The 14,057-nt window shown below is 32.3% G+C and overlaps 1 protein-coding gene across 1 annotated transcript in view; it reads right to left on the reverse strand.

Moving 5' to 3' along the window:
• rdgC (retinal degeneration C) overlaps positions 1-8,837 on the reverse strand; it is a 401,333-nt gene extending 392,496 nt beyond the window's left edge. The window contains exon 1 of the mRNA XM_088237799.1: positions 8,729-8,837. The gene's annotated coding sequence lies outside the window, so the exon portion shown is untranslated. The remainder of the gene's footprint in view (positions 1-8,728) is intronic.
• Positions 8,838-14,057: the final 5,220 nt, after the last annotated feature.

The raw sequence follows: 14,057 nt of genomic DNA on the forward strand, positions 1-14,057 counted from the left end.
TTCAGATACAGTGCGTCTATTTTCAAGGGAAAAAAATCAATATTGTTTGGCAGATTGGCTGTAAGTACTAAGTGTTTTTTTGTTTTTATAATCTAGGTATTTAAAAAAATTTCGTTCAACATTTTCAATTCTTTTTTTGTTTGTTATGTATTGTGGGCTCCGCATTATCTCCATCTCCATCTCCAAACTCCACAGAACACTGAACATTCAAATTTCCTTAACTCTTCCAATGCTTCAATGGCTGGTTAAACATAGGCATGTTACATAAGAATGGTGAATGTTACACAGTGTGCAAAGTGGCCACTTAAATCAGCCACTGACTGGTCATAAGTCCTGTAAATGCCTAGACTACCATATTCCCTACTCAAAAATGTTTTTCTTCTCTGTTGCAACAAATTAAAAAATGAACAACTCCTTAGGGAGAAAATCCAGCCAGTCTGCAAGCATTTGGACACACTCAAAACATTATTTAATTGAGTTATTACTATGTCAAAACCAATTTTTCGTCCTATAATACGAGGTAAATAGCGTTAACTTTTATGTTTTTTTATTAACATAAATAATTATTATTTTTGTATTGTTACTCTACACGACATTAAACGAAAAAGACCATTCTTTGATTATTGACCACGAAGATAGCTACATATCACATCAATACAGCGGGTCGTATGTACTTGGGATGAGAATTGCAAGCGCTAACCAAAGCTGCGCATTACACGTTTGTTGTTAAACTAAAAACCAAATTATAATCATATCGAAAAATTGAAATGCTTTTGTTGTATGCAATTTGGTATGCTTAAGGGCTAATTAATAATTAATGCGTGGGAAAGTGGAATGCCCTTCGAGGAATCTAAATCCGCATTGTTTTAAGGCTCAAACGTCAAAAATTTTAATAGGATGATCTTCATGGCGGTAATGCAGAACCAAACTCAAGTCATGAGTTGTCTATTTCCGTAAAAGGGAAGAGGGTTTATCTACTAATACATTATCGAGTAAGGCTAGAAGGCGTGTATCGGTCGGGGGTCGGGTTGGGGTACTCTTTCGCCGCCGCGATGTGTTATTGAGGACACTGTCCCAGTACGTAGGTTTGGATTTTAATATTGCGTGAAGCTAATACGGTTGATTGATAGATTAGTTAATAGGTCTTAACTAGGATGATGTCAGATTTTGAAAAGGTTGATGCTAGGTTTTCATATGTCAGCCTCGTCGTTTAATGATAAGCGCGTTTGTTTACAATAAAATAGATCTCCTGTTCGATTCCTAATTGATATAAAATATATCTTTAAAATAGTGTTTTCCCAATAGAATATTTCGTAGCCCCGAGACTGGTACCTGAAGCGTAAAGCTGATCCTTTTACCTTCATGTAACAAAAATGATCAAGATACGCAGCGATTGGTGTAACAATTTTATTTTTTTATATTTCTTATATGGGAGTTGCTTTATTATTTACCTTGCTTATAATATACAAGGTTTATATTTCAAAATTGGATTTTTCTGCAATTAAACTTCTTTAAATTTATCTAAACTGTTGAGATCAGGAGGTATATACTAATGTGGGCCAATCAGGAACTTCTAAGCATTTGCTCATGTGGAGAGAAAACCATTTAAAACTCTACAGGAGAAACAGAGAGGCAGTTGTCAACAGGCCGTGTTCGGCATTTTCTTCCCCTTTTTTGGTTTATTTTACCAATGCAGTGCCCTATGCACCATTCGTTGCGGAAAGGGAATGCTGATAATGATGAGGTCTTTGTTTTGAATAGAATGGTGCTAGGAATAGAGCGAATTCATGAACAATGATAAAAATTTAGGCTCAATGGGTTGTGTTGTGTTTGAACAGTTTACTCACAAGCTAATGAACTAACATACCCTATCGCCGTCAGAATCGGAAAAATAAGATTGAAGACAAATTGACTGTTTATACTTAGGTTGCTCTGACGGCAATAGCGATTGAAAGCAGTAAATGTAAATTCGAAAAAAAATGACGCAAATCTTTAGTAAACAAACAATTGAAAAAAATAATTTACTGTTCATTACAGCTAAAAAAGTATTGTTTTTGTAATGTGCGAATCTAAAAAGAGGTCAAAAGACCTTTGAAACAGATCCGGGTAGATGGGTGCGGCTTTCAATGTTATTAAAAAATATATATGGAATTTAGCTTAGGGGCTTCTCTAGGAAATTACTCTGAGGATTTCATTGATATCTTATCATAATTTTTACAATGTATGGACTATTTACTTTTGTACTCAAAATGGTGTTTTAGAGATTCCCCGTGGTTGTAGTATTCAATCTGTGCCAATTAGCTTTTGAATATTTAATTAAGCAGATTGTTCGTAGCCCACGCACCAGGACATTGCCGAATGCAATTTGTGAACACAATTATAATGTTCAATTAGCAAAGAACGATTAATATTTCCTCATTCCATTAGTCAGCTTGGTCACGGGGGTATAGCTAGAAATGTTCATATCTCATCGAGGGGGAAAATTAATATTCCCTTTGGACAAATAAACTTAGCCTGGAAAATTATACGTCACATAAATTATTTCTTAATAAATACCATTTTTGTTGTTTCTCTCGTGAATAAAATATGTTTTTTTTTTCACCACAACAGGTCAGGAGGCCTAATAACACTGGTGAACACTGAATGAATTTAAGAGATACGATTGTGTTTATACAGGGTGTTCTAACCCTGTCACATCCGAAACCACAATGATCATTATGACCAAGAGGACATATTGACTCATTAAAATAAATTTTTAGAACGAATACAATTTACAAAAAAAAAATATTAAAAAAAACAAATGGTTGCTTACTTCTGCAAGGGTGAAGCGAGAAGAGGGGAGGGGGGAGTCTGATACACCTTCAACCACATGGCCACGCCCCCCTCGCTTGTCCCCTGCAGAAGTAAGCAACGATTTGTTTTTTTTCATATTTTTTTTAATTTTGCGTTCTAAATATTGTTTTAAATATGCTAATATGTCTTCATGCCCATACTGATCATCGTGGTTTCGGATGTGACAGGGTTATATATTAACACCCTGTATATTAGAACTTACTGCTGCACCTGCTGACGAACTGCATTTTATGCAGTTCAGTAGGACTTGATAATTTATATGTTAATTTTTGTATGCTTTTGATAAATATTTTTTTTAATTTTTTTTTTTAAATAAACAAAGCGTTTATGCCCCTAGACTGTTAACCGTGCGAAAACTAACAGTCGCGCGATTTATACTTCTTTATTGGCCCCCTCTTTTCATAATATAAAGTATTGTCGCGATATGCATAGTTTTTGAGATACAAGTATGTATTTTAATTAACCAATTTGCTTTTTAGCTTAATTATCCCCGCTTTACCCTACATACAATTTTCGTCTTCCATTTTAAAACATTCTCTGTACTGAATATATTTTTCTCATGTGCAAATGCGTAAAAATTTCATTTATCGTGCAAATGATTGAGAATGAATATCATGTATTTTGGTTTACAATTCGATCATTAGCTACAAAGAAAACGGCATAATAAGCTCGTAAATCTCCCGCTCTGTATTTAAATTTACGATTCTAGAACGCTTTAAAATAATGATTCAAATCTTCAGTTTGAGAGCTACGTGTTATTGAGCTCATTGTCGCTTGCTGGAATGGCGTTTGCCAAATTGCCGAATGTATGAGAGTGCACCCGTCTGGGTGACAACAGTGTTGTGGGATATTCGATCTTACGATCCACGGCTGGGTGAAGTGAAGAAGAATGGAAGGATGCCAAAATGGAGTTCTTTCCTCGGAATATATCGTTAAAATGCGGAAATGGCCGAATGTTACGAGTTATTTTATTTCCCTTTATTCTCATTTATGTACATGAAGAAATAATCATAAACTAAAATATAACAAAAAAAGAAACTTGACAAAAAAGAATCTGACTTTCTTTCAAACAAAAATTTTATGTGTTCTCAGAAATAAATGTATTTACTATATTTACGATTTTTTTATTCAACCGTTTCAATCCCAGCCTATTTTGCATAGAATGTGCGAAAAATCTTCAGTAACTTTCTGAAACAAATAATAATTTAGTTCACAAAATATCTCAAAATAATTATATTTAAATTTAAGGTAGTCATGTTTATTGTTATGTTGCATAAAAAAGTCTGCCCTAAAAAAGATTGTACCTAGTTATGCAGACTAGACATAATCCAAAAAATCTATTACCTAAAATATGTAATAGATAAATTAATTGTAATTTTTGTTATTAAATCGTTATTATTATTATTATTATAATAATTAAAATCAATCAAAATACATTTAATACGAAAACATTGATTTCATTGTTCCTGAGAATCAACGCTTTTACCAGTTGTGACCGATCATCGACCCCGTGGGATTATGAGCGTTCAATATTATAAAAATAAAAAAAACAATGTAATAAATCTCAAAATACTTGGTTTTTAGCCACTTTTTTTTCTACCTACCGGTTTCATAGCTACACAAGCTTTTCTATCGCGATGGTATGTTTTATTTTAAAGGTAAGTACTTGAGTTTTTATAAGTTAATCAAATATTAAAATTTTCAGACTATTTCTTAAAAGTCGTAAATAACTTGTACTGGAAAAATGAAAATCGAGTTGTGGTAGAGTGAGATTTAAACCTCGGACCTTTGGTCCGTGAGCTCACAATACTACCACAGGACCATAACCCTAATAAAGTTTATCTTTTATGCATATGGCGCTAATAAGTAAAGCCTTTTTGTCATGTTATTTTTTAAATGAACAATAGAAGACCAAAAACAAATTTGTTTTATATTATTACAGTGAATAACCACAAGGTTAGTTCTTCAAATACAAAAATATTTGCCTAATTCAAAGCCCTTTTTAAGCGCCCTTTTTAAGCGCCCTTGAAGTGTTATTAAATGAAAATGACGTTTTGTAAGTTATATTTATAATAATACATTAAACTCGAAATAATTTAATATACGCCCTCTGTGATGATTGAAATATTTATTAGAAAATTTATAATAAAATGGCTTCATTTATTTTTTAGGTAGATACAACAAAACTTAAATTATCCGAAAAAATGAGTGCCAGATTTCATTGTCATTGAAAAAAGACAAATTGGAATCCCATTTAAAACTTGCTTAAACATGTCTAGCACAATTTAATTTCAATTAAAAACGTATCGTTTAATTTTTTTTCCTGATAAAGATCTGGATGTTTGGCAATCCGGTCAGCTGGAGTTCGGAGTTTTACTGTACTTAAATATCCATCCGTGTCCGAGCAGACGATGAATACAGGTGTGTGCGTCTGTGTGTGTGGGTAGGTCTGTGTGGGTAGGTGTGTGTGCGTGTACAATATTACCAACAAGTATTTCGATGGTTGCTCTCAGGTAAAAATACTAAAAAAGGAAATCAATTGAACCTAACCTAACCTAACTGTACTTCGCCACGTGATTAAGTAGTTGGTGCGTTCGCTTACCATGTCTGTGGTCCTGGGTTTAATTCCTCGGAAGGTCACGTCTTCATTGAATTTTTTTTCTGACCAATTTTTGCGATGCATCTTTTGAATGATGATGTTTTATGAAATAAGATCTTTAGGAGGACATGCGGTTAAAATGCATATAAAAAGTGTACAAAATGTAATAAATTATTTTGCTTTTAAGAGAACTAACATGATTTTTAGCTAAGAGTAATAACGCATAACAGTTACAGAAATGCAATTTCGCTATATTACATACAACAAAATCGTTGCAAATTTTTGGTTTAAAACAAACATGACATGTGACAGACGTTTTCTTTGCTGTGGTTGTAATTTTTGACATGAGTACCTACTACCAATGGTCTTGCTGAAAACTATAGCTGACTTCGCGATTGATAACCCTTTAATGATCTTTCTCGGTAGCGCGTTATTGCCATGATATTTTTATCAGCACTGGTTGGTAATTGGTAGGCTTATCACACGTCCAGATTTTACCGGGATTGCACCGGTTGTAGGTACGCATTTGAACCGGAGTCCCGGCCGATTCGGCCTTAAAGTTTTAATAAATATGTAGATTCAATGCTGAGAAAAGTACATTCCAGCGAGAAATACGATTAGTACAATACAATATAAAACAACCAGGTAAATAAAGTTGATTTACGCAAAATATTTTTCACGTGTATACGTCGTTTTAACATATCTTACTCAAATTACATAGATAGGTACTATTTTAATATCTAGTAAACCTAAACAGATTCATTAATTTGTTATAAATCTTGCTTTAAATTTTTTCTTTTTTTGTGTTTATTTCGAATCTTAAAGTACACATAACCATTTTCCTATATGTGCTGTAATAATATTAGTTAATTTATGAGTTCTTCGTTAAGCACATCATTGTGTCTTAACCTTAAGTTTGAATTTTGATTTTATTTTCTTTTATAAATGTTTTTTTAATATAATAATATATTTTTTACTGACTTATATAAAATTGAAATTTGTGCCCTCAGTTTTTTTCTAAATGGGAGTCAAATGTTGACATTTTCTCTGGTATTGTGGTCATGTTCATGTTGGCATTGATCAATTACCATACTGTGTATTTATATATTTAAATAATAAAGCAACTTTCGGGGCTTAATTTTTTTTTAAACTTACTTCCCCCTCCCTCCATGGCGACAAAAAATCCGGTTTAGCAATTTATAATTATGGTAAGCCTAGTAATTGGTACCAGAGTGATCGCGATTGACATGAGATATCTGGCAAATGTGTGGTAAATCGACATATGACAGGGTTTCAAATTATGAAATTTGAATTGAGTACAAATCTAAAAAAAGTATACTTAATGATGAGTGAATGGTAAAACAGATTTACATGGCTAAAATGAATAGTAACATAGGACAAGGACGGCCTTAAAATATGTGGCTTGATCAGATAAACCAAAATCTCATTTTCGGTCAAATCAGAAGCAGACACAATCGAAGATGTATGAATGGGGAAAAACTAGCTACATTTGCTAAAGTAGACTTGTGTGGTGTTCTAACCTCTCTGCCTACCCCTACGAGGAAAGGGGTGTGATGATAAAAGTGAGTTTAAGATTGGTGAAACGGCCAACAGCTGTTTTCCCCTTATTGATTTAAGCCTCATAAATCACACGAATATTTTGAAAGGGAGAAATAAAGGAGGTTTTTGTTTCGAAATACGTTTTTTCTGTGAACGGGAGGGTGAAAAACAGAGTTATTTGTGTGAAATAGAACCAGAAATTTGAACAAGTGTTTGACTCGACCTTGAAAAAGGAAATTAAAATTAATCGGGTTTTAGGTCCCGTGGCTAGTGGTTCGGACTCAAAGCCCATCAGTCCGTGGTTCAAATCTCATTCTACCCCAACTTGATTCCCATTTTCTAATAGTGAGTTATTTACAACCTCGTTAAAAAAGGCCCTCAAAATTAAATATTTGGGTAAATCGTGAGAACGCAAATATTTCTTTTTATATTAAAAAAAAAAGTCAAGCGGAAATAAGTCTGCCTCGTAGTACTTAAAGTCGTAGGATCGATTTTTACCAAGGGTAAAAGGGAAATATTGCTTTTACAAATGGTTCTGCAGAACGATATCTCATTATTTCTGGACTAGAACCTGAAGCGTGAGGCAGATTACCTTAACTTCCATATTATTTGATACAATGCAATTTTTATTCCGATGCAGTGCCCCCTACATCACGGGATGAGGACAGAAAAACGATGACGATTTTATAATTAATTTCATTAAAATTATTCTACTTGAGGTTTTTCTGTCTCAATGTTGAGGGTAAAATAAAAATACAATAATCGTTATATCTTTTACCCCTCCATAAACGGTTAAAGGTAGTCGTTTTCGTTCTCAACTTTGTCGCACATAACGATAAAGAGTGTCACATAACGTTTTGTGTGGGAGGACTTAAGTGTCAGCGTGTAATATGGTTGAAGCCATTAGGCGAAGAGACAATACACAATACAAAAACAAGCTAAAATAAATATTGATCATAATCTAATTTGATATGCAGGTAATTTTCTCAATCAAAAATATCGCAATAATAAAACGGACTTATGCATCATTTAAGCGTGAGTATATTTATTTATTTTACAACATTATTTCATTAACAAGTATACATATTTTATACCAGAAAATTTATATAAAACTAGTCGATTAAAAAAATGAATATGTAGCGTCCTCTGGTTAGGACAGTCTCCACCTAAAATGGCTCAGCTTGTTCTAAGATGGAGATTGTTTATGTTTTAAATTATAAGTAGTTATATACTAATATAACAATAGCAAGAGAAAAAAACTACTTAATTATAAATGCATAGCTTATCAAATGTTTGAATATTATAATCATTTTCATATAAATATAAATTATTTATATGTGTTGAGAATATATAATGTTATCATAAATAATATAGTGAAATGAAGAATAAAAAAAACAAATTTAAAGTGATGTAATTCATTTAAATATAAATAATATGTGTACCTATTATATATAATAATACGTTTATTAATCTAAATATGTTTTGATCGACTGTATCAAATCATTTTGATCTAATGTTATGTGTGTTTGTAAGCAATAATTTTTAAAATCTTACCTTTAGAATAGAAAAAGCTGCATCAATGTAACAAAATAACATTCACAAAATAAATTCAAAAAAGGACGTAAAACTTATTCAAAAGTTAGGTCAAGTGAAATTAGAACAACACAAATAATGTAAATCATATAAATAGTGTCAAAATGAACAAACGGAAGAAACCTTAGAAAAAATAGTTCATCAGAAGATTATCGCAAAATAAACATCGAAGACTTTGTACGCACGAAGGTTAACCTTGGCAACAGGAACGTCCGTTACCGACGCCAGTCCGCGGCGAACTGAGTGAGCGTCGCGGCGCCCACGAACACCTACGGGCGCAGTTTGGTGACACATTACGGATAATTTTTCCCTTAACTAGATTCATTGTGCACAAATCAATGCAAAAATTAATTTTTTTAATGTATTTTATTTAAAAATTGAACGAGTAAATACATATGAGGCAGGAAGAGAGTTTTTTGAAAATTGGCTAATTAATTAGTGGATAGGACGCACAACTGCCATACGTCTTAATGTATATAATTTTGCATTACTTTTCAGTTTAATATTTTGTGATTTTTCATTGTATTTCCTAATCCGCACCCAGTGGTGCATAGAGCACTGCACTGGAGATTTAATTGCAGAAAAAGTTAATAATTGTGTAGTTAAATCATAATTAAAACAATTATTTCACGTCCTCACAGCTGGGAATCTAAGCTGGAACCTCAACCGTAATAATATAATAATATTTGGCTGATTTATGGAGCGCCATTTTTGTAAAAAATCAATTGTATATCTTAACTTACATTCTAACTAAAATTAAGTGATATATTATATTTCCAGATTTAAAATTGAGGGTATGATAGTTTAAAAAAGTGGGAATTTAGTTGGGATCTGAACTGACTGGGACTGTCGATGATTCGTAAGTTTGAAGGCAATTGGTTCCAGGCAGAGGGGCCGGCGGCGGCAAAAGCACGATCTCCAAATCTAGTGTTTGGGGAGCGCTGGATTTCGACAAGTTTTCTTCTTCCTGAATCAAATGCTGACCTAAGAGTAGATTTTCTTTGACATGTATTTTTCCTAATACAAAGGTCCGATGGGTATTTTGGAGCCATTTCTCTACTCCATTTACTTTATCAGGATTTTTCTCTAAGTAAAATAAAAATCATCGCAAAACCAAGATCTTTTTATTAGTAGGTACAAAGGTATTGAGAAACTAAAAATGATTTTTTTGTGAATATTTTAACTAGCGCTTAAAGTCATATTTTATAATAGCATCATTAAGTTTTGTATTCTTTCAATGATTATCACTCGTATATCTTATGTTTTTTTTTAAATGTACATACTTCAGATAAATTTGTAAAGTCAGTTCATTCTTACAAAAATTTACAAATAAACAAACCAGCTCCGTGATACTCGACGGAAAGTAGCCCATTTCACTCATATCATCCTAATCTAAACTATCTATGAACTATCTAAATCTAAACATAAGGCATAGGCAAACGTGCCAACCATTATTTGATTTCCTTTTAAAATATATAATAACCATTGTCAAATAATTAAACTTGCGAACAACCTAGGGCTAACAGAAAAAAAAACATTAAAGTTTATAGTTTTCACAGCCTTGCAGATTCTTGTGATGTTTTTTCTGGGTTATTGTGTCGCGTAAAGTTTGTAGTTTTCACAGCCTTGCAGATTCTTGTTATGTTCTTGTTGGGTTTTTGTGCCGTGTAATAATATGACTCCTTAAGATACATTTTATTCAAGAAATAGAAACAGTTTTGGCTATACAGATATATAGTTTTACAATTTACTTTCAAAAAACTTATGACACCTAATGGTGCATAGGGCACTGCATTGTTACACCAATCGCAGTGTATCTTGTTCATTTTTGTAACAAAAAGGTAAGATGATCAGTCTTACGCTTCAGGTACCAGTTCAGGACTATGAAATATTCTAGGGTAAAAATACCTTTTTAATGTAATATTCCGTTCAACCATGTCGGGAATCGAACCCGAGACCTCTTGCATGGTAGGTAAACGCGCTGACCACTTCACCACGAGGCCGACGGTAAAAGATATACAAGACATTAACATACTTAAAAAAAACCCTTTAAAAAACTGTACTTACTGACCATGGGACGAGTGATAAGTGAAAATAAGTTAAGTATATAAATGTTGGCCTCATATCGGCCTCGTGGTGTAGTGGTCAGTGCATTTGTTTACCACGCAAGAGGCCTCAGGATTGATTCCCGACGTGGTTGACATAAAATATTCATTTAATGAGGTGTTTTTCTTGTATAATATTTTATATTTCCTCGACTGGCACCTAAAGCGTAAGACTGATCATCTACCTCCATGTAACAGAAACGATTAAGATACACTGTGATTGGTGTATTAATGCAGTGCCCTATGCACCATTATGTGCGGAAATTGAATGATGATGATGTTATTTTATTGATTCATTTAAATACTGTCATCATACATACATGTACAGGGTGTTCTTTAAACCGTGTCACATCCGAAACTACAATGATCAGTATGGGCAAAAAGACATATTCGCACATTAAAAAAAATATTTAAAACGAAGAAATTTTTTTAAATAAAATATTTGAAAAAACAAATGTTTGCAAATGGTGTACCCCTCCAACTCCCCGTTTGTCTCCAGCAGAAGTCAGCAACCATTTGTTTTTTAAATATTTTGTTTTTGTAAATTTTATTCGTTTTAAAAAATTATTTTGATGTGCCAATATGTCTTCTTGCTCATCCTGATCATCGTGATTTCGGATGTGATAGGGTTTAAAGAACGCCTGTATATTGAGAACGGTAGTGATTACACATATACGATTAAACATATACGTAAATGGCAGAAATATACGTAAATGGCAGAAATGCCGTATATAAATAAAAAAATAAAAAAACGAAATGAATACCCAAGCGTTAACCACAACCATAATACAAAATACTCCAATAGGGACCTGATACTAAGTGAAGGGGTCAGCACTGTTCTGGCATCGAGGCAATACTATTACGTTGAAAATAAGATCCATATTTTTGTCAGAATTGTAGAAGAGCGGGAGTGTTGTCAAGTTGAGGAAGGTGTTGACCTCGCTCTTTCATGAAATTGATTGTTAGAAGTCAGAGAGCATGCCACGGATTTGAGATTCTTACTGGATGTTGAAATTAAAATACAAAAAATTTTTTTTTTAAACCAAATGGCAATCATGAATATTCGCATATTTATTAATTAAATTGCGTATTTTTTATTTATGTATGTATGTGGATGCGCATTGTTATTTGTATGTGAGCATGTGTATGTATGTGTGAATATATGTTTATATCCATATATGTATTTTTTTTTTATTAAGGAAAAACAACAGTTGTTATAAAAGAATACAAAATATAAAAAATAGTACATACATCCAGTTAAAGTTTTTCACAAATATAATGAGAGAACATGTCACACAGTAAAGGGGAAAATAATATATTATATGAGGTATAAGAAAAAAAAGAGCTTGTAAGAAGGTTAAGGGATGAGGAAATAGAGTGGAAGAGTGGAGGAGAGGGATTTTCATAATACAGTTGATTAATTCAAAATTTTGATATTATAATAAAAAAAAACATAATTAAAGGAACATAAACTTATTACACACTAACAAATGTTTCATTTTACAGTGTTTCAAAAAGTTTTCTTTTTGAAGTCACAAAATTTTGTATTAAAAATATCTAAATGGGGACAAAGTAAATTAAATTTGGAGCAGCTACGATAAATAAACGAGTTTTGAACATAATTTTTTTTGGGCAATGAATTATAAAAAAATGAACTTGTCGTGTTGACTTTACGGGACAATTAATTGCAATACGTTTCAAGAGATATGGACTATTGATAAAATTGTTTAAAATTTTGAAAAGGAAAGACACTTTAGAAATGCTTCTACGTCTATGTATATATACATGTAAATATATGTATTACTACGTGTTTTAAAAAAAATAATTTATTGAAATCTAGTCATAAATACAATAATACGGTTATAATATAAAAGGTACTTAAAACTAGAATTAAAATTATTTCAAACTCATAATTATCAATAAACGTAATGTGCCACAAATAAAGTTATATTGACTAAGGTGAAAACATTAATTACCGGTGAAAGGTTATACCATTGCTTTCTCTGTCTTTTCCAGATCGATTTGTGCAGTATCTTAGTAATTACGAGGAGAAAAATAGCAAGGGAATGCTCGCAACAGACTTAAGTCCGTTCTATCAAACATATACCAATTGGCCGTAGGTTGAGGGAGCATATTTTGAATTCTCATGTTTACACTAGTTATATACCTCAATGGATAAAATAAATAATTTGAACGAAAACGCAACAACAGTTTAACTTTTTTAAAGTAATTTCTGCGCAACTAACCCTTAGAACCTTAAATTTAAAAAACAGTTTTGTGGTCGGTTGTATTACGATATTCACATGCGAATAAAATTATTGTATCGTTATTATACACAACTGTTTTTTTAGGAAAGATTTGTGTTTTCTATTTATTTCAATCGTCGACTGAAACGATAATACACTTTGTGTGTTTAAACCCCCCATAATTAAATTTCTGACAAAGACGCAGGCAAAAATATCGCATAAAAAGCGCTTTTATCTTTACTCTTATACATTCTTATTTAATTCATTTTTTGTCACATGTTAGTATGGATTGCGTTAATGGATCCATTAAACATTATTAACTGAAATACATGAAACAATAATAATTTATCTAACTAAACTTCCGTAATAAATTAATGAAAAATAATAGCACCTGTTAGATGTCCATTTAAAAAAAAAATAGTTTGTATTTTATTATGCTGTATTTTATTCATAATTTTAGCATAAAAAAATATGATAAACTTATACGTGCAGTATCATCTCTCTATGAGGAGAGTTCAGCGTGTGTAAGAGTTCATGGGCGATCCACGTCTTGGTTTGCGATCTCAAAAGGCGTGAAACTGGGATGTGGTTGTTTAATCTATACATGGACAACTTTATGAAACATATAGAATTCATGGATATTGGAGCGAAAATGGATCATTTCTCAGTAAGCTGCTTGTTGTTCGCTGATGATGAAGTTCTTTTAGCAAGCAGCAAGGAGGATTTTCAACAAATAATCTCTAGAATGTATGATGTATACCCGGAGAGCGAATTAGTGATGAACGAAAGTAAGTCAAAGGTTATGCTATTTGAAAGGGGAAGTGAGTTTACTGACTGCATAGTAAATATGAACAACGAATGTCTTAAACAAGTAGAAGAGTTTTTGTATCTGGAAGGTATGTTTTCGAGAGATGGAAGAGTAGAAGAATATGTTGAAAGGAGAATGAATACGGGCAACAAAATGAACGGCAAACTAAGCATAGTAATGGCTAATAAAAATATGTCAATCGAAGCTTAACTGGCAGTGTACAGCGGATTTTTACTCCCAACACTTATTTTTTATTTTGTTTTATTTATTTCGAATACAAACAGATGTACAGA

Source organism: Micrasema longulum, unplaced genomic scaffold (assembly GCF_059751315.1).
Source record: "Micrasema longulum isolate JH-2025_06_02 unplaced genomic scaffold, ASM5975131v1 h1tg001792l, whole genome shotgun sequence".
Taxonomy (NCBI): domain Eukaryota; kingdom Metazoa; phylum Arthropoda; class Insecta; order Trichoptera; family Brachycentridae; genus Micrasema; species Micrasema longulum.